The sequence below is a fragment of the Mirounga angustirostris genome, unplaced genomic scaffold (genome assembly GCF_029215605.1).
Source record: "Mirounga angustirostris isolate CCGP_5_RB_7025 unplaced genomic scaffold, mMirAng1.0.hap1 SCAF_6, whole genome shotgun sequence".
NCBI lineage: Eukaryota > Metazoa > Chordata > Mammalia > Carnivora > Phocidae > Mirounga > Mirounga angustirostris.
The window spans coordinates 741607-763010 of NW_026991714.1; the positions used below are offsets into that span (position 1 = coordinate 741607).

Consider the following 21404-nt stretch of genomic DNA (forward strand, 5'->3'; position numbering starts at 1 on the left):
ACAAAGCAGGGGGAGTGGGAGAGGGAGAAGCAGGCTTCCCGCTGAGCAGGGAGCCCGATGCGGGGCTCGATCCCAGGACCCTGGGATCACGACCTGAGCCGAAGGCAGACGCTTAACGACTGAGCCACCCAGGCGCCCCCGGAGACAGAGAATCTTAAGCAGACTCCCCTCTGAGTGCAGAGCCCGATGACCCGGGGCTGGATCCCACGATCCCGAGATCACGACCCCAGCCGAAATCAAGAGTCAGATGCTTAACTGACTGAGCCTCCCAGGCGCCACCATATTTTCTGTATTTCTATAATAAACATTTAGTACTTTCATAACTAAAAAATTCTAATAAGGTATTTTCATTATTTAAAATGAGATGTAAAAGGTTGCCTACGGGACATGAGGCAATTTTAGCTTAATGTACCAAGTCTCCTGTAAATCTATGATCAATCAACATTTTTAAAAAATTTTTTTTAAGATTTTTTTATTTATTCATTTGAGACACAGAGATACAGAGAGAGAGAGAGAGAGGGAGAGAGCATGAGCAGGGAGAGAGGCAGAGGGAGAGGGAGAAGTAGGCTCCCCGCTGAGCAGGGAGCCCAATGTGGGACTCAAATGCAGGACCCTGGGATCATGACCTGAGCCAAAGGCAGACACTTAACGACTGAGCCACCCAGGTGCCCCTTCACCTGCTATTATTATTTTTAAAGATTTTATTTATTTATTTGACAGGGAGAGAGACACAGCGAGAGAGAGAACACAAGCAGGGGGAGCGGGAGAAGGAGAAGCAGGCCTCCCGCGGAGCAGGGAGCCGATTGCGGGGCTCGATTCCAGGACCCTGGGATCACGACCTGAGCCAAAGGCAGACGCCTAACGACTGAGCCACCCAGGTGCCCCTATTTTGTTCCTTTTAATGACTACTACTCCACAGTATGGATATAACATATTTAGTTTATCCATTCATCTTTTGTTGGACATTTGGGTTGTTTTCACCTTTTGGCTGTTGTGAATAATGCTGCTATGAATATTCACACACAACTATTTGTTTGAGTATCTGTTTTCAATCCTTTTAGCTGAATATTTTAATTTTTTTTAAATTTTATTTATTTGAGAGACAGAGCAGAGAAAGCAGAAGGAGCACGAGTGAGGGTGGAGGGGCAGAGGCAGAGGGAGAAGCAGACTCCCGGCTGAGCAGGGAGCCCGATGTGGGGCTCGATCCCACATGAGCTGAAGGCAGACGCTTAACCATCTGAGCCACCCAGGCGCCCCTCAACATTTGTTTTAAAAATTTTTTATTGTTATGTTAATCACCATACATTACATCATTAGGTTTTGATGTAGTGGTCCACGATTCATTGTTTGTGCATAACACCCAGTGCTCCATGCAGAACGTGCCCTCCTCAATACCCATCACCAGGCTAACCCATCCTCCCACCACCCCAGAACCCTCAGTTTGTTTTTCAGAATCCATCGTCTTTCATGGTTCGTCTCCCCCTCCGATTCCCCCCCTTCATTCTTCCCCTCCTGCTATCTTCTTCTTTTTTTTTTTTCTTAACACATATTGCATTATTTGTTTCAGAGGTACAGATCTGAGATTCAACAGTCTTGCACAATTCACTGCGCTTACTCAATCAACATTTTTTTAAAGATCTTATTTATTTTTATTGGAGAGAGAGAGAGCATGCGCTCATGCATGAGTGGAGAGAGGGACAGAGGGAGAGAATCCCAAGCAGATTCCCCACTGAGCTCGGAGCCTGATACGGTGCTCAATCTCATGACCCTGAGATCACGACCTGAGCTGAAATCAAGAGGGACGCTTAATTGACTGAGTCACCCAGGTGCCCCTCAATCAAAAATATTTTATTTAAAAAAATTTTTTTAAAGATTTTTAACTTATTTATTTGACAGAGAGAGAGCACAAGCAGGGGGAGAGGCAGAGGGAGAAGCAGGCTCCCCATGGAGCAGAGAGCCTGATGTGAAACTCGATTCAAGGACCCTGGGATCACGACCTGAGCCGAAGGCAGACGTCCAACTGACTGAGTCACCCAGGTGCCCCAAATTTTTTTAAATAAACTGCAGGGTAGAAAAAATATCACAGTTGGGGCATGCCTTCTGATTTTAGGAGTTCCTAGTGTTCCTGTCAATGTGAACAGCATCTGCTGATAGGCTGACCTCACCGACAACATTGGCTGGAGTCCCACAGATGGAGAGATGTTGGCGGGGTTTCTTTTGGGGGGGTGTGTAGATGGTGGTTCTTCTCTCCTCCCTCCCTCAAGCACATTTCCTGGAAACCAGTGTTTCCTGAATCTACATGATACCATGGAACAGTAGCATTTGACCTTGGCTGCATATTAAAATCATCTGGGGAGGGGCACCTGGGTGGCTCAGTCGTTACACGTTTGCCTTCGGCTCAGGTCATGGTCCCAGGGTCCTGGGATCGAGCCCCGCATCGGGCTCCCTGCTCAGCGGGAAGCCTGCTTCTCCCCCTGCTTGTGTTCCCTCTCTCGCTGTGTCTCTCTCTGTCAAATAAATAAAATCTTTAAAAATAAATAAATAAATAAATAAAGTAAAATCATCTGGGGAGCTTTTAAAAAATATTGATCCTTCAAGACCAGCCCCAGAGACGGGCCAGCCATTGCACTGGTAGTTTGAAAAGGAAAGAAAAAGTAGCTCTTTAGCTGAATCTCATTTGTAGTCAGGAGTGAGAACCGTGGCTACAGAACAAGGTCTGACAAACTTTTTCCGTGAAGGGTCAGATGGTAAATATTTTGTGCTTTGCAGGCCGTAGGTCTCTTGCAAACACTTGCATCTGACGCTGTACCACTTACCATAGACAGTAAGTAAGCGAATGCATGTGACTCTGATTCAATAAAACTTTATTATGAAAAGGTGGTGGGTAGGATTTGGCCCAAGGCTGTGGTTTCCTGACAACTTGCTATAGAAGAAATAAAAATATTAGTTTCCTATTTTATTTAATAATGGTAAAACCTGAACAAAAGAAAGCTGTGATTTTGCATGATACAGCGAAAAGAGTGTAGGATTTGAAGTTAGGAGCTCTGCTTTCAAATCCTGCTCTAAATTTGCTATGGAATCTGAGAGAAGTCACTTAACCTCTCTGGTCTTTATGCTTCTGGGAAAGGACAATAATAATGTGCACCACACAGGTGGTTTTTTTTTTTTTTTAAAGATTTTTTATTTATTTATTTGACAGAGAGAGACACAGCGAGAGAGGGAACGCAAGCAGGGGAGTGGGAGAGGGAGAAGCAGGCTCCCCGCCAAGCAGGGAGCCCGATGAGGGGCTCGATCCCAGGACCCCGGGATCATGACCTGAGCCGAAGGCAGACGCTTAACGACTGAGCCACCCAGGCGCCCCGACACACAGGTGGTTTTAAAGATCAAATGGCATAGTGGATGTGAACATGTTTTATAAATTGTGAACGCTAGGCACATATTGCTTGCTCTCACAAGTTGCTTGTTGCTCGGCATCTTGTAAATTCGTGTGTAATAAACATTAAATATTTAAAAGTAAAGCACATTAGAAAATTTGAATTTAAACTTAATATAAACATGAAGACTGAGAAAAATGAGTTCTACATCATGCGTTTCTATTTTCTAAAGCCAGCAAAGTGAGTTTAGATTGGTAAAAGTTGCTTTTAAAAGAAGATGGTGTAAATATACATTTTTCCAAAATGGAATTTTCTAGGGAAAATTGGTTTTCATCATGGTGGGGAAATCTACAACTGTAATGTGCTGGTCGGAAGCTAAGGGAGGTAGAAGTGGTAGGAGCTGAGAGGAGGTCCAGGAAAAGCCTCTGACCTTTGACCTTCTGGGAAGACTTTTTGGGAGGGCAGGAACAGAAGCCAGACTCCGGAGGGAGTGGACCGAGAGGAAACGGGCCGCCAGGCGGAGACAGCCCTTTCTGCAAGTTTGGCACAAAAGAGGAAAAATAGGGTGTAGCCTCAAAGGGCATCAGGGCGGTGTAGACATTATGTCAAAGCAGGGAGGGCGGTGTGTGCGGAGTGGGAAGCGGGGGGACCGGGTGCCCGGGGACGCAGGCAGCCTGGGGGCAGCCGGGGAGAGTCCAGCGGGCAGGTGGCCAGTGCCCTGGGCAGCGGAGGCCAGGCCCGCTGCGAGCGGCAAGTGGTGAGGGGCGTCACGGGGATGTGGGGAGGGCAGCCTGGCTGGAGGCAGCGTCCTGCGTCCTTTCCTCCCCTCTCTTCACCTCTTCCCGCCGGAGCATAGGAGACCGCCTGGTGTGTCCCCAGGCCCAGGGGACACTGGGCGGAAGGCCTGCGTGTGTGCAGGGAGGCAGCTGAGGGAAGGCCGCAGTGGACTCAGGTTAGAGCCAGCCTCCCACCCACGGAGAGATGAAAGGGACGCAGCCTGCGTTCCTCCTACATTACAAGCCGCCTCCTCCTGGGAGCCTGTCCTGACCACCTCCTCTCCCTCCAAATCTGGGTCAGCCTGGCGCACTGCCTCCTCCCAGCCCGTCAGCCCTGCGGTGGCCTGCGTGTCCTGTCTGCGGCCCCCCCGGATGCCTGAGCCCCCCAGGGAAGGCCGGGCTCGGTTCTCTCGTGGGTCTGTGTTGCCACACCTTGCACACGTAAATTCTTATTAAGCGCGTGTCCAGTTGATTACAGATTAGCTGGCTGAGGATCTGAAACCCTGGGAACTGGTTGTAAGTTTTGTCTTTTTCTCTTTTAACCCCCTGCCGCGGCAGGAGGCATTTCGGGGCCTTTTGAAGGACTTCAGCCCCCTCCACAAACTCCAGAGCAGCTGCCGTCGGCCCTGCCGCTCTTCCCTTCTTTCCCCGGGAAGCACCTCCTGCCCCCTTTGTCCATTTTGCCGATATGCTGATGCTGCAGGCCAGCTCAGCCCGTCCCACAGCCGCACCCACTGCAACTTGGCAGGGGGTCCTTGGGAAGCCCCCTTTCCTCGGCAGCTAAGGCTCTCTGGTCTGCACAGCCTCGGTTCAGAAGTCCAGAGACCTTTCTGGGTTTATTTTTGGGGAAGTCCTTGCTCTGTTTTCTGCCAGGACCTCCCTCAGCCTTGGTTGCCCCTGAAAATTGTACCCGTTCACGGTTTCCCTTTCTCATTTTCAGAGCAGTAAAAGGGCTTTGAACTTTTGGGGAGAGTGGTATGAAAGAAGGCCAGAGCCGTAGCCACATGGGATCCGCGACAGGGTCAGGGCCTGTCTCCTGATCCCCAGTGGCCCAGGGCGGCTGGGATCTGGACGTCACTGCGGCTCGCTCCTGTCCCTGGACGGCCCCCTCTGCCGCCGCCACCGAAGGGGGCGCAGGGGTGAGCCCGTGGCTGCAGCCCTGGCCGGTGCCCCCCTGCGGCTCTGTTCTTCCCAGAGCTCGGAGCTGGCCTCCCCCTTCCCTCGGAGCTTTGCATTTGTGGACCTGGGCCCCCACAGAAAGTGGCACTCGCTGTCTAGGAGCTGAACAGGGAGCCCTTCCAGAGACAGACGCTGATGTGAATTCAAACCAGAGCTCTCCCAGGAGGACCACCGACGTGGCCGAGAGGCCCTGGGAGCCGCCGGTAGGTCTTATGGCCTCTCTGTGCTGTGGGCTTGCTCTTCAGAGCTTGGTGGACTCTGTCTTCTGCTCTTTCATCCCTGCAAAGTCTGGTCCCGCGTGGAGAAGCAGTGGCTCGGGTGGGAATGAGGGAGCTTGGATGACCTTTCGCAGTCAGGAACCAGGTCGGGTACAGAAAACGGAATTTTCCCATAAAGGGAAGCCTGACTTCTGGGCAAGGACAAGAAGTGCCATTGGGCAGTTGGCTGGGGCTTTTTCACCGTGGGCTGTTGAAATCAGGTTTTTACTTGTTTAATGTAGCAAGCACTAATTGAGTGGCCTCACCCTGGCTGCTGGTGTGAGTTAAATCTGGTCTTTCCCAGCAGGAAGACCCATAGTGCCGGAACAGGAGGTGTGGGAAGTGGGGTGTGTGCGGGGTGGGGGGGGCTGCCTCTGCGTTCAGAGCCCGGGAGCGCCCCCGACAAGCCCCGGCAGCTCCCCTCAGGTGGGGTGGGCCTGTTCGCAGCAGGTGGAGGTGAACCGGCAGCGGAGGACCTCGAGAGCAGAGGACCCCGAGAGCGGGGACTGTTGGGGCCCGGCTGGGCTGGTCTGCAGGGAAATCGCAGGGTGACCTAAACCCCTTAGCGGTCTGCGGTCTGCAGCGGCGGAGATGAGGAGGTAGGGAGTACAAGGCTGGTGGGGGGCCTCCAGGAGGGTCTCAGGGTCCAGGCAGGAAGAAGGCGGGGGCGGAGGCAAGGGCCTCTGTCCTGGCGAAAGATGCTCTCAGGAGCGGGGGCCGCTGTGCTGCTGGGGGAGCTGCGACTCGTGGTCTTAAATGCAAGGAGACTGGAAGAAGGAGCTTTACAAATAGGCGCCCGGTTGCCGATCGTGGGGCCTGTTGGCCAGGCCGGGGAGAGTGCGCGGGCCGGCGCCGAGGGGCCGCTGGGAAGCCCCACGGGACGACTGTCAGCCGGGGCTCCCGGCGACTTCCAAACTGTTTTCCTCCCTTTCTCTTTAAATTCTGGTGCTCCCTCCCGGCCCGTCTGGCCGTAGCTGCTGCCTCTCCGTGTGCCGCCTCTTTCCCTGACGCCCTCCACTTCGGCCTCCCTGTGGCTCTCGCCCGTGGCCGCTCACATTCAGTGTTCCTGTGGATGGCCCGCCCTTGCCTTGTAGACCACTGTCCCCTTCACCACGCTGCCTTCCCCGGGGCCAGCCTCCCGTCCCCCGGCTGTGTCTCAGCCCCCGTCGCTGGCGGGGATGCCCCCCACCCTCACCCCCACCCCGCGCTCGGCAGTCCTCTCCCTCTCAGACTGGAACAGCGTCAGAAGAGCTGGTCAGGAGCTTGTTAGCTTGGGTGCTGTCGTTGTAACCGCCTTAGTTCAAACGCCCTTAACTCCTTTATCTCACTAGGGCCTGTCTTGCAAAAGCCAGGCCTCTGCCTCGTCCGAAGCTGCCCTCTGAGCTCCTGAAGACATTCACACGGCCTTGCCACGTGGTCTTGGCCTGTGCCTGGCCATGGCTTGCCCGCTCGTCCACACTGAACTGGCTTGGGCTTCTAGGCTCTCAGGGGAGGATCTCGGGGTGCTTACCAAGGTCTCCGCACTCTGGCTGGGTTGGAACTGCATTGTGTCCCCAGCACAACAGCGGCCCTCCCCTGCAGGACCTCTCAGGACGTGCCCTGGACAGGGACCGTTCGGGGTTCGGCCAAGGACCTGAGGTGAGCCCCTAGACTTCTGGGACTTTCTGTGGCTCCTTCCTGTCTGGTACCGTCCCACAGATTCCTGGCATCCAAGCCCTTATGTCTGTCTCTTCTGCCCAGAGAGACGGCCACTAGCTGCTCACTCTGCTTCCCTTTTCTGTGGTTTGGAAAAGTGCCCCCAGGCAACAGGCCAGCCTGAATGAGGTGCTCCCCTAGCGCATTTCCCTTTCCTCGACACGTTGCCCTCTCTGCGCGCTGTGGTCAGCCTGTGCCAGAGATGGATACTTCCTACATCGTGTCCAGGTTTGGAGTGGGAGAGTAGGTTCTAACATGCTGGAGTCGGGCACCAGGCACCAGGGTCGTGGGGCTGGCCTGGCTCCCGTGGGGGACGGACGTGATTTCCCAGGACCACTCCAGATGCCTTGACGTGAGAAGTTAAGTAATCGCAAGATGAACACAAATCACCATACATTTGGAAAAACACATCCCTAAGTCAACAACACATGGGTCAAAGAAGAAATCACGACAGAAATGTAAAACTGAGAACTGAGCAACAAGGAGAATCCTTGCCTTCTGGGGTTGTGGGTCAGGGTCTGAGCAGGACTGCCAGGGACGTGCCCGGCACTGAATGCTTGGGTGCGCAGAGACAGGCTGAAAGTTCAGAAGCTAAGAGTGGACTAAAGAAGTAGTTAAAAAGCAAAAATAAACCCAGGGCGCCTGAGTGGCTCAGTTGTTAAGCATCTGCCTTTGGCTCAGGTCATGGTCCCGGGGTCCTGGGATCGAGCCCCGCATCGGGCTCCCTGCTCAGCGGGGAGCATGCTTCTCCCTCTCCCACTCCCCCTGCTTGTGTTCCCTCTCGCTGTCGCTCTCACTGTCAAATAAATACATAAAGTCTTAAAAAAAAAAAGTAAAAATAAACTCAAGTAGAGAACAGGCTCAAATCTTAAAAGCAAAGTTTTTCTAAAATTTAAAAATTTCTACATAGAACTGTAGTCATATGCTATTTATACCTCCACAAAGTCGGGGGAGTGGGGGGAAGCATGAGAAACAAAGCTACAATACAAGAGATCAATAAAGCCACAGCTTCATTCTTTAAAGAGATGAATGAAATAGAAAAAACTGTGTGACTAATCAAGAAAAAAAGGACAAAAAAAGAGATCCTAACTGTAGATCCAGCAGGTAAAATGTAATACAACATAGTAAGTTTGAAAACTCAGAAGAAATATACATATTTCTTACAGTGTATTATTTTCAAAACCAATATGAGGGGCACCTGGGTGGCTCAGTCAGTTAAGCCTCTGCCTTCTTGGCTCAGGTCATGATCTCAGGGTCCTGGGATCGAACCTGGCATTGGGGCTCCCTGCTTAGCAGGGCGTCTGCTTCTCCCTCTGCCCCTCACCCTGCTCGTGCTCTCTTGCTCTCTCACTCTCAAATCTTAAAAAAAAAAAAAAAAAAAGGACACTTCTTCCTGAAAAGGAAGATGGGAGGCCTTGCCCTACAAGAAGACGTGGTATTAGCCTAGAATAGACAATTGGACCAATAAAATACAGTAGAGAGCCCAGAAGGGGCTCATACAAATGCAAACTACTTTTTACTCTTGAGGAGTTGTAAGTCTCCGGTGAATGGGGGAATACGTCAGTTATTGAACTGGGACAATTGCATATTCAAGTAGAAAAATAAGAAATTATATCCTACTTTACTTTTGGCACAAACATAAGCTAGATTGACTAGAGACTTAATATGAAAGACAAAACTCTAAAACTTTTAGAAAATGATGTAGAAGAAATCTGTGGCCTCATAGTAGGATGAGATTTGTTAAGGCATAAAGAGTTCATTGAAAAAGAAAAGATGCATGAATTAAAATTAAGAGCTTATCATTTGAAAGATAATATGAAGACAGATAAATTCAAGCCCAAAGCTGGGAGCACACATTCACAATGATATAACCAACAGAAGATGGGGAAGGAGGTCTGCGAACGCTGGCTGGTGGTTCAAGTCGAGCCCACTGCCTGTTCTCATATGGCCAGCAAGCTAAGAAGGCTTTTTTTTCTTTTGGGTAAACTTTTTTTGGGGGGGGCGGGAGATAATTGTAGATTGACATACAGTTATAAGAAACAGTACAGAGAGATCCAGTGTACTCTTTCCCAAGAGTTTCTTCCAGCGGTAACATCTTTTTTTTTTTTTTTTTGAGAGAGAGAGAGAGTGAAAGAGAGAGCACAAGAGGGGGTAGGGTCAGAGGGAGAAGCAGACTCCCCACCGAGCAGGGAGCCTGATGCGGGACTCGATTCCGGGACTCCGGGATCATGACCCGAGCCGAAGGCAGCCGCCCAACAAACTGAGCCACCCAGGCGCCCCTCAGTGGTAACATCTTGAGAAACAGTATCACCACCGGATGCAGTGAAGATGAAGCCTCCTGCTGAGGTTACTCTCTATACACACACCCTCTTCCCTCCGGTCCCCTTCCCCACCCTGACCCCTGGCAACAACTAATCCGTTCTCCATTTGTATAATATTGTGACATCAAGAATGTTATGTCAGTGACATAATACGGTATGTAACCTTTCGGGATTGGCTCTTTTCACTCAGCAGCATTTTTTGGAGAGTCATCCCAGTTGTTGCAAAAGCAACGATTATTCCTGCTGAATGCCGAGTCGCAGTCCCCGGTAGGGGCGGACCGCAGTTTGTGGCCATGCCCCTGCCGAGGGATGTCTGGAGGGTTTCCAGTTTTGGGCTATTAAAAATACAGTTGCTATGAACATTCACGGAGCGTCTGTTTCCGTGCTATCAGTGCCTGGAACTGTAGTTGCTGAGTGGATGGTCGTTGCAGGTGTACTTTTTTAAGAAACAGCCGAACTGTTTTCGGGGTTTTCCATCCCTGCTGGGAACATCTGAGGGCTGCGTCTTCCAGCATTGGTGTTGTCACTGTGTTTTACTGGTGTGTAGTGATATCGTGTTGTGCTTTCATCCGCATTTCCCTGACGCTAATGCTGCTGCACGTCTTTTCCTGTGCTTATTTGCCATCTGTACTGGCTGTCCTCTTCAACAAAGTAGCTCTTTGTTTCTTTCGCCCACCTTCTAATTGGATTGTTTTCTGTTGTTGTTGAGTTTTGAGAGCTCTTTATATATTCTGGATACTAGTTCTTTGTTGGATATGTGGTTTGCAGATATTTTTCTCCCACTCTGTAGCTCATTTTTCGTCCTCTTAACAGGGTTTGTTTCTTTTACAGACAGAAGTTTTTAATTTTAATAAAGTCCAGTTTATCAGTTTTTCCTATTATGAATGGTGCTTTCATTGTCAAGACTAAGATTTTTTTGGCCAGCCCTCGATCCCTAAGATTCTGTTATTTTTTTCTTTTCTTTTTTTTTTTAAAGATTTTATTTATTTATTTGACAGAGAGAGACACAGCGAGAGAGGGAACACAAGCAGGGGGAGTGGGAGAGGGAGAAGCAGGCTCCCCGCAGAGCAGGGAGCCCGATGCGGGGCTCGATCCCAGGACCCTGGGATCATGACCTGAGCTGAAGGCAGTCGCTTAACCAACTGAGCCACCCAGGCGCCCATCTGTTATTTTTTTCTAAAAGCTATATTGTTTTACATTTTTTAAGCCCACAATCCATTTTGAGTTAATTTTTGTATAAGCTGTGAAACCTAGGGTGAGTTCCTTCCTTCCTTCCTTCCTTCCTTCCTTCCTTCCTTCCTTCCTTCCTTCCCCTCTTTCTTTCTTTGGCCTATAGATGTCCAATTGCTCTAGCACCATTTGTTGAAAAGATTGTATTTCCTCCATTAAATTGCTTTCACGGCTTTATCAAGAATCCATTGGGCATATTTGTGTAGATTTGTTTCTGGATTCTCAGTTCGTTGCACTGGTCTATGGATCTGTACCTTCAGCAAAATCACAGAGTCTTGGTTGCTGTGGTTGTTTGATAAATATTGGAATTGGGAAGACTAATTCCTCACACTTTATTTTTCTTTTTCAAAATTGTTTTAGCTGTTCTAGTTCCTTTGCCTATGCTTATAAATTTTTGGAATAACCTGTCCTATGCCTACAAAAATGTGGCTGGGATTTTGAAATGAATTGTTTTAAACCTGTATGTCAGTTTTTCTTTCCTTTTCTTCTTTTTTTTTTTAAGATTTATTTATTTGGGGGGGGCATGAGGGGCAGAGGGAGAAGGAGAGAAGCAGACTCCCCACTGAGCACAGAGCCCAGCATGAGGCTTGACCTCATGACCCTGTGATCACAACTTGAGCGGAAATCAAGAGTTGGACGCTCAACCGACCGTGCCACCCAGGTGCCCCTGTGTGTCAGTTTTTCTATGTTGACAATCACATCATTTGTAAATAGGGCCAGTTTTATGTTTTCCTTTCTGATCTATCTGCCTTCTCTTATTTTTCTTGCCTTACTCCTGGCTCACACATGCAGCTCTATGTTGAATTAGAGCAGTGAGCGTGGGCGTTCTTGCTTTATTCTCTCAGGATGGCGGACACTCTCACAATGAAATATAGCGTCATCCGTAGTTTTTGTTGATGTTCTTTATCAAGTTGCAGAAGTTCTTTTCTGTTTTTGTTTTTCGGAGAGTTTTTTTTCTTTTTTTAAAATCATAAATGGGTGTTTTATTAGTTTCTCAGGACTGCTATTAAGACAAAACAAAATAAAACGAAACACCACAAGGGGCGCCTGGGTGGCTCAGTCGGTTAAGCGTCTGCCTTCACCTCAGGTCATGATCCCGGGGTCCTGGGATGGAGCCCCACGTTGGGCTCCCTGCTCAGTGGGAAGCCTGCTTCTCCCTCTGCCCCCCCCACCCCGCTCATGCTCTCTCTTGCGTGCACTTTCTATCTCTCTCTCACTCAAATAAATAAATATTAAAAAAACAAACAAACCACAAACTGGATGGCTTAGAACAACAGAAATTTATCTCATGGTTCTGGAGGCTATAAGTCCAAAATCAAGGTGTCGGCAAGTCCAAGTTCCCTCTGAAGCCTGTGGGGGAGTCATTCCTCACCTCTCCTTGACTCCCAGCCACCTGTTAGCAGCCTCCAGTGTTCTTTGCTTATGGGGCATCATTCCAGTCGTGTCTTCACATGGAATCCTCTTTGTCTTCAGGTCATCTTCCCTCTGTCTCTCCGTCCAAATTTCCTTTTTTCATAAGGACATAGTTATATTGGATTAGGACCCACCCTAGTGGCTTCATTTTAACTTGATCACCTCTGTCAAGACCCTGTTTCCAAGTAAGGTCACATTTTGATGTGCCTGGGGGTTAAGACTGCAACATAAGACTGCAACTTTTGGGGGGACATAATTCAACCTATAACACATGTTGAATTTTGTCAAATGCTTTTTCTGTATTGGGTGATATGATCATGTGGTTTTTCTTCTTTAGCTGGTTAATATGGTGGATTATAGTGATTGCTTTTTCAAATATTGAACCTGCTTTGTATTCCTGAAATAAACCTCACTTGGTCATGGTGTATAATTATTTTTATATATTGCTAAATTCTATTGGTTAAGGATTTCTAATTTCTAAGACTTTGTTAAGGATTTCTGCATTTTTTTCATGAAGGATATTGGTCTGTAGTTTTTTTGTTCTGTACTGTCTTTGGTTTTAGTATTAACGGTGATAACTACTTACCTAAAATGAATTGGGAAATGTTTCCTCCACTGAGAAGAGACTGTGTAGAACTGGTGTTAATTTTTCTTTGATTGTTTAGTAGAATTCTCTAGTAAAATTATCTGGGCTTGGGTATTTCTTTTTTGGAAGGCTTTTAATTATGAGTTCAATTTCTTTAATAGTTAAGGGGCTGTTCTAATGATCGATTTCAGACTGGGTGAGCTGTGGCCATTGTGAGTCCTTGCAGAGGGGGTATATCTTGCTAAATTGTCTAACTTCACGTCTAACATTGGTGCTTGTAGCTGTGTATAGAGTTGTTCTTAGTAGTCCCTCATTATTCTTCGGGCATCTGCAGTGTCTGCAGTGACATCCATCCTGTGTTGTTCCTGATATTGATAATTTGTGTCCTCTCTTTTTCTTTTCATCCAGTCTTGCTGGATGTTTATTTTGTTTATCCTTACAAAGAGCCATTTCTTTGTTTCATTGATTTTTCTCTATTGTTTTTCTGTTTTCAATTTCATTGATCTCTGCTTTTCTTTTCTTTTTTTTAAAGATTTTATTTATTTATTTGAGAGAGAATGAGAGACAGAGAGCACGAGAGGGAAGAGGGCAGAGGGAGAAGCAGACCCCCTGCTGAGCAGGGAGCCCGATGTGGGACTCGATCCCGGGACTCCAGGATCATGACCTGAGCCGAAGGCAGTCGCTTAACCAACTGAGCCACCCAGGCCCCCGATCTCTGCTTTTCTTAATTACTTACTTTGTTCTGTTTTCTTTGGGTTTCATTTGCTTTTCTTCTTTTGTTTCTCCTTTAGGGTCAAAGCTGAGGTAATTAATTTCTAAGCTTCCTTATTTCCTAATATAGGCTTTTAATGCTATAAATTTCTCTTTAGGTGATGCTTTACCTGTATCCCATACATGTTGATATTATTTTTCATTTTGTGTTGTGTTTTCATTTTCATTCAGTTCAAAATATTTTCTAGTTTTCCTTATGACTTCTTCATTCTGTGGGTTATTTTGAAGTGTGTTACTTAGTTTCCAAATATTTGGAGATTTCCATATAGTTTCTGCTATTGATTTCTGATTTAATTCTATTGTGGCAGACAGCATACTGTATGTGACTGAAATACTTTTACATTTATTGAGACTTATTTCATGGCCCAGGGTTTAGCCTTCTTGGTTTATGTTCTGTGGGCACTTGAAAAGATATGTATTGGGGTGCCTGGGTGGCTCAGTCATTAAGCGTCTGCCTTCGGCTCAGGTCATGGTCCCAGGGTCCTGGGATCGAGCCCCACATCGGGCTCCCTGCTCCGCGGGAAGCCTGCTTCTCCCTCTCCCGCTCCCCCTGCTTGTGTTCCCTCTCTCACTGTGTCTCTGTCAAATAAATAAAATCTTTAAAAATAAATAAATAAGAAAGAAAAGATATGTATTCTGCTGTTGGTCAGTGTCCTATACATGTTGATCGGGTCATGTTGGTTAATAGTATTGTTGAGTTCTGTATCCTTACTGATTTTTTGTCTAGTTGTTCTGTCGGTTGTTGAGAGAGGGCTGTTGAAATCTGCAGTTATAAATCTGGATTTGTGTATTTCTCCTTTCAATTCGATTAGTTTTTGCATCATATGTTTTGAAGCTCTCTTGTTTGGTGTGTACACATTTAGGATTGCTGTGTGTTCTTGGTGGAGTGATCTTTTATAATTATATAGTATCCCTCTCTGTGATTTTTTTAGTGATTTTACTTTGAGGTCTGTTTTATCTGATATTAATATAGCTGTGTTTTCTTTCCTTTGTTTAATGTTTGCATGACATATCTTTTCCTATCATTTTATTTTATTTTCCTATCTTTTTACTTTTTACTTTAAAATATATCATTATATTTGAAGTGAGCTTTTTGTAGACATCATATAGATGGGTCATTTTTTTTTTTTTTTTCCTAGGCAAAGAACTTTATTAACCTTGTTTCAAACTTTATTCCCAGGCTTCTTCAGCTTAATTAGCTGCAAAGAATGAATTGTGTATAAGCAAAAACTGAAGAGAGCTGCAGTGTCCAAGGGGTTTGGGCTTAAAAATATTAGAGATCTAGATTTTATCAGATTCATGAACAAAATTTTAAAAAGCAGTCATAATATAAAATAGCAGCTTCCAGTAACTTCTTCAAGTTTTATCTTCTTCAGAAGTTGACTCAATTCAGTTTGCTTCATTCTTGGAAGCTTCATCAAAATTCTCCACAAGATCTGGAACTTCATCATCATCATCCTCTCCGGTAGCAAGTGGTGCTTTTCCATCCACAGATTGTTTGGGCAGAGCTTCAGCCAGTCTTCTTAAATTAGTCTGGGTCATGTTTTTTATTATTTTTTTTTAATTTTTTAAAAGATTTTATTTATTTCTTTGAGAGAGAAAGAATGAGAGACAGAGAGCATGAGAGGGAGGAGGGTCAGAGGGAGAAGCAGACTCCCCGCCGAGCAGGGAGCCCAATGCCGGACTCGATCCCGGGACTCCAGGATCATGACCTGAGCCGAAGGCAGTCGCTTAACCAACTGAGCCATGCAGGCGCCCTGGGTCATGTTTTTTAATCCACACAGACAATGTGTGTCTTTGAATTGGTATTTTTTTTAGACCATTTACATTTAACGTAATTATTGATATGTTAGAGTTCAAGTCCGCATTTTATTTTCTGTTTCCTGTTTTTTTATTTCTCTATTTTCCTATAGATCATGTGGACATTTTTTTTATAATTCAGTTTTGATTTATCTGTAGTGTTTTTAAATCTTAAAACTGAAAATGTTACATTATTTATACTTATCATAGTCTATATCTGTTGACTTTATTCACTTGAGTGAAGTATAGAAACCATACTTCCCTTTACTCTCCCTGCTTATAATGTAATTGTCTTAAAAATCTCCTCTGTCTTCATTCTGAACCATAACAGAAAGTGTTATAGTTTTTGTTTCAACTGTCAAATATAATTTAGAAAACTCAAGGGAAGGAAAGCTTATTGTATTTACCCATATTTTTTCTTACCATGTTCTTTCTTATTTCCTGATGTTTTAAGGTTCCTTCTTTTATCATTTCCTCTTTGTTTAGAGAACTTCCTTTGGCCTTTTTTTTTAGGGTAGGTCTGCTGGTGACAAATTCTTATTTTTCCTTCATTTGAGAATGTCTTAATTTCCCCTTCATTCCTGAAGGATATTTTTACTATGTATACAGATCTTTTCTTTTAGCACTTGAGAAATAGTATGTCACTTTCTTCCGGCCTCCATGGTTTCTGATGAGAAATCCACTGTCATTCAAATCGTTTTTCTTATATATGGTGTCATTTCACTTTCAAGACTTTTTCTTGGTCCTTGGTTTTCAGAAGTTTAATGATGATGTGTTTTGGCATGGATTTCTTTGAATTTATGCCGCTCTGGGTTCACACAGTTTTCTGAAGGTGTAGTTTTAGAAATCTTTCGGCTCTTCAGATTATATAATTTCAGTGTTCTCTCTTCTAGTCACTGGTTATTTCCTGTCCCCTCAATTCTGTTGTTGAGTTTATCTATTTTAAAAAAATTTCAGTTACTGTATTTTTCAATTCCAATTTTCCCATTTTTTATACCTTTTTTTCCCTGAGACTTTGTTTCTTCCCTGAGGGTTTTGTATTTTCATTTGTTTTAAGAGTATTTGTAATTGTTTGTTGAAGTATTTTATCATGCCTGCTTTAAAATGTTTGTCAGGGGGCACCTGGGTGGCTCAAGTCGGTAAAGCATCCGACTCTTGATTTCAGCTCAGGTCATGATCTCAGGGTCGTGGGATCGAGCCCCACATTGGGCTCCATCCTCAGTACGGAGTCTGCTTAGATTCTCTCCTTCTCCCTCTGGCCCTTCCCCCTCTAATAAATAAATAAATCTTTTTTAAAAAAAGTTTTCTGCCATGTGAGGCTGCCCCTATTTCCAGTCCTTTGGCTGGAGAGAGCAGGCTTTTGTTGGGGCTTTTTTTTTTTTTTTTCGTCTGTGCCTGTTGGTGCTTGTGGGTTCTTCAATTCTAAGTCGGGGATAGAGGAGGCGAGAAGAAAACCCAGGGAATTCATCACCATGGTGTCTCTTGGTCCACCCCAAGGTCATAGTTGTTTTATGTTTGGTTTATATTTAATATCCAGGTTTTTAGCAGAAGGAATAGGAAAAGGTCCATTTACACCATCTTCCCGGAGTAGAAAGTTCTAAGAATGGTTTTTACATTTTTTAATGGTTAGGGGGTAATTTTTCAAAAGAATATTATTTTATGACACGTGAAAATTATATGAAATTCAAATTTCAATGTCTACAAATAAAGTTTTATTGGAAAACAGTCTCACCCATTCACACACTGTCTCCGCTGCTGAGCAGTAGAAGCGCAGAGACTGTAAGCTTGCAAAGCCTCAAGCATTTATTCTCGCCCTTTACCAAAATGTTCTTCGGCTGCTGGATTGAGATCTAGAATGATTTTTAAAAACAAGCAAAAAGAAAAGCAAAATAAAAACTGAAAATCAACGAGAAAAGGAAACAACCTGCCAGAAGGTTGGGTAGGAGCTGGGAATAGGCATTTCCCTGTAGAGCAGGAGGTGTGAGAGCTGCATCGTGTCCTCAGGCGGCTGAGCCCCCCTCCCCTCCGCTGGTCTCCTAGGCACAGGCTGGTTCTGACCACATGGGCTCGTGAGGCTCCTCCACCATCTGCCCCAAAGCTGCTGGTTTTCAGGGCTTTGCCCACCTGCTGCGGCTGTCATCCGAAGGGGCCGGGCGTCGTGCTGTATGCTTCTGGTCAACCTCCAGAACCCTAAGATGGTGGTTTTTGACAATTTTGTCAAGTTTTATTATTGCTTTTTGGGGAGAGGATGTGTCAGTCGAAATATTTTGTAGTAGAATTATTGTAGAGAAGAGAAAAGGTAAAATGAAAGGATCAGCTCCCGTGGGCAGCGTGCGTGTTCAGGAAGAGTGCAGGTTAGCACGGGGGAGGAAATACCGAGCAAGGACACAAGTCTCCTAGAAGGGAAGGATGTGAGTTTTCAGATTGAAAGCAGTCGACAAGTACCTAAGTTAATAAATGGGAAATGAAAACCTATGCCAAGACAAAGTATGGAAATATTTTAGAATATTTGCTACAGCCTCAGAGAGAAAATCCACATTAATGGGTATGGGATTGGGGAGTATCGTTGAATTTTGCATAACATCATGTCCAAACCCACATCTATTCTTAAATTACTCTGGAATAAAGGTAAAATTAGGACTTGTTCAGAAAGGTAGGGTCTCAAAGAATGTGTGACCCACATACTTGTTCTCAAAAAGCGATGGAGGGATGTGCTCCAGTAACACGAACCAGTAAGCCCCCAAATGAGGGCTCGGGCAGCATCAGTCCTGGACGGAGCAGGATGGGTGAGATGCCAGAGGGATGTCTGCATGGAGAAAAGTGAACGGATCAGGGAGGTGCTGCCAGAGACTGCAGGAAACCCAAGTGGGTGGAGGAAGAAAAAAGCAGTCAGTTCCTGGAGAAGGTCACATAAGAATAAAAATAATCATAAGCACAACTTCATAAATACTAAAACTTTTTATTCTCACGACATGTAGTGACTCGGCGGCAGTTGGCTTTTCCATGGTCACGTCGAAATGGGAGCACTGGAAGGTTTGGCAGGGGCACACGACCAGGTCTAACCAATTCGCATAAAAATCAACCCTACCAAAGCACTAAATACATAAGGTACATCAGTACATTAATTGAAGTATTCTTTACGTGGCGTAAACTGAACCCATCGTGACAGGTGGGGACGTGGTCGCCAGCCGCACGTGGAGCGTTTCAGCCGTGCAGAGGCTGTGTGTTCGCGGCCGTCAGGCGGTCCCCCTCCATGGCCCCGGGCGGATTCGGGTTGCCTTCTGCCCTGTGGATGGGCCCCTGTGTACTCGGCACCCATCCACCCGGATGCAAAGCCGCCCTGAAGAACGGAGTCGGGGCCACGCAGAAGCAGGAAGACCGGAGGCCTCTGCACCTGCTGTGTCAGCCCGGAGGCTCTTCCCCCACGTGTGTGGGGTTTGCCTCCTCCCTTCACTCAGGTATGTCTTCTGCTGTCGCCCCTGCCCCCCGGCGCGCCCCCGGCCCCCTCTCCTTGCCTTGTGTTTCTCCATCATCCTGTGGCCCCCCGACATCATAGCTCTTCGTGCTGCGGCGTCTGGGACACACACGTCTGTGGAGCGACTCAGTGTGGGCTCCCTGAGGACAAGCGAGGCCCGTGTCTGTCATCTCGGTCATGCGCGTGCCTTACCTGGCTGACGGAGCGGTTGAGGGTCACTGCTGTAAATACGAAATTTCCACCAGGACGTGCCCTTCGGGTGGCCTCACGTGCAGTCCCCGAGTGCACACGGGCCTCAAGGGGGACCCGCGCCGGGCCTGTGCCTGGCAGTCGGGGGACTCGGGGGCTGCGGGGCGGCCACCGCCGTGCTCGGTGTTGCATGAGGCTGCACCGCTGCCCAGGCCGGCGGGAGGGTTTCTCCCTGGGCTGTGTCGGGACGGGATGGACACCCCTCCGCCCCAGAGCTTTCTGGCCGCTGGCCTCTGTGTCCCGTGTCTTCTCGCGCACGGCTCAGCCTCAGTGGCGTCTCTGGAGCGGGGCGCCTCTCCGCACACCTGACCAGCTGCTGGAGATGCCCCGGACGCAGTAAGGAGCCCGCCGGCGGCGGTCGAGGCCCGGGCGTCAGCAGCCGTGGAGCGGAATCGAAACGGGCCGGGCTGGGGCCGGCGAGGGGCCGTCCGGTCTCGGCCGCCTCGGGTGAGGAGCACAGCCCGAGCCCCGAGTCTTGTCCGGCCTGATGCGCCTGCTATGCTGCTTGGATGATAATCGTGCAGAGTTTCTTCTAAACTTAATTTCACCAACTGTCAAAATGGGATTGTTATATTTATCCCTTAAGTCATTAGGGAATAATAATTAGACCAAAAATGTTTTAAATGTTTCTGTATTGATAATTTTTAGCTTGAAGTCACGGCTGCCTGTTGGCTCCTGGGCTGGTACTTGGAACGGTCTCGGGACGCTTCTGCGCGGGGCTGGAGATGGCGGCTTGGGGCAGGGCAGCGGGCACCGAGGTTGCATCTGGGGCTCGCTGGTGTGCGCGGGGCCTCCTTCTGCGAGCCCTGCTCTGCCTGCCCTGCCTTGTGAATGGGTCTGGTGACCACAGCGGGTGTACTTGGGCGAGTCCCCCGTCCCGCCCGGGTGACGAGCTCAGCCCGAAGGAGCCCGGCAGCTCTGGGCCAGGACTGACTCCAGAACCCGCTTCCACGTGCTAAGCGCCCATGGCACGTCCTGTCCCAAACAGAAGCTAGCGCACTAAACCCGCACATCAACTCAGGTGGGCCTCGCGCTATAGGAGAGGGAACCCGGCTCGGAGGCTGGAGGACTGGCCCCAGGTCACTTCTCATCTCCCTGCTCTCTGTGTCCGAGAGCCCAGCACACATGACAGTGTTCAGGGCCATGGGGCTCCCTCCCTCAGCGATCAAGGTAATTGTCAGAAGACAGACATGACTCGTATTCTCGAGGCGTTTGTGTTCCCGTGGGAAGAGACACACAGTAAACCAGTAAATAAGTAAGAAAACGCCAGACAGCAAGTACCAGACGGAATTAAGATACGGTGATGTGATGGGGGGGGGGGGGGTCGTCACTTCTCCAGACGACTCTTAGGGCAGCGTCTTTGTGGGAAGAGGTTATCTCTGCTGAGGTCTGGATGATAGGTCAGAGTCAACCCTGTGAAGAGCAGGGGAAGAACATTCCAGAACATTGCAGACAGGGAGCACCTACATTTGCCCCTGAGTGGCACAGCCGGGGCAGGGCAGGGCAGGCACAGGGGACGGCTGTGGAGGGAGGGTCAGACCACGGTGGCCTTGGGGAGTCCAAGTGGCGACTTTGGGTTTTATGTGTAAGCACAGTGGGAAGTTGTCGGAAGGTGTTCATCTGGGGAATAACTGGGATCTGAGTTTGGTTTGTACGAGACCGTGTTGTCTGTGGGGTGGCACTGTGGGGCCCGTGGACGTTCTGTGGCAGCAGGGAAGTCTCCAGATGCTGTTGCCGTGGCCCCGGTTGGGGAGGGCACTGTGGGCAGAGAGAAGTACGGGAGTGCCTGGTTTGCAAGGCATTTCTGGCTTGGCTTGCTGGTGGCCTTGCTGGAGGTAGCCGGGTGGGGGGCAGTGTGGCCTGAGCCAGTGGGTAGGTCGTGACGCCGTCTGCTCAGCTGGAGAAAGCTGCTCCGTGGCGGTCACGCTGCGTGTGCGCGTCTTAGCGTCCTGGTGCGGTCCCACAGACGGACGAGGGCTGGACACCTGCGGGCGGGGTCTGAGGGTATTGACTGGGTTCGAGGAGAGAGCAGTGGGTGTGGACTGTCCATCTGGAGAGAAGGAAGGTGTCTACGGGTTTAGGGTGGGATTGCTGTGTCGGCAGCGTCGGTGGGCAGATACGTGGGGATTCTCCGCCCAGGGCAGTGAGGAAGCTGGCAGGGCACCAGGCCTCTCTCTCCACCAGCCTGGCCTCCAGCATAACCGTCGTCCCTCTTCCTCCCTGTGAGAGGGGCCTGCGCACCTGCCAGGCCAAGCAGTCCTGGGCTGATGTGACTGTC

General features: G+C 48.1%; 1 long non-coding RNA gene across 2 annotated transcripts; it reads right to left on the reverse strand.

Moving 5' to 3' along the window:
• Positions 1 to 16203: 16203 nt before the first annotated feature.
• LOC135364685 (uncharacterized) lies at positions 16204 to 19208 on the reverse strand. Of its 2 annotated transcripts, XR_010412115.1 has the most exons (5): positions 19070 to 19208; positions 18088 to 18208; positions 17527 to 17592; positions 17135 to 17252; positions 16204 to 16339 (listed from the first exon to the last, which is right to left on the reverse strand). It is a non-coding gene; the product is annotated as an uncharacterized LOC135364685 (long non-coding RNA). The 2 variants fall into 2 exon arrangements; XR_010412114.1 differs by lacking the exons at positions 16204 to 16339; positions 17135 to 17252; positions 17527 to 17592 and adding an exon at positions 17659 to 17798.
• Between the last annotated feature and the right edge of the window lie 2196 nt (positions 19209 to 21404).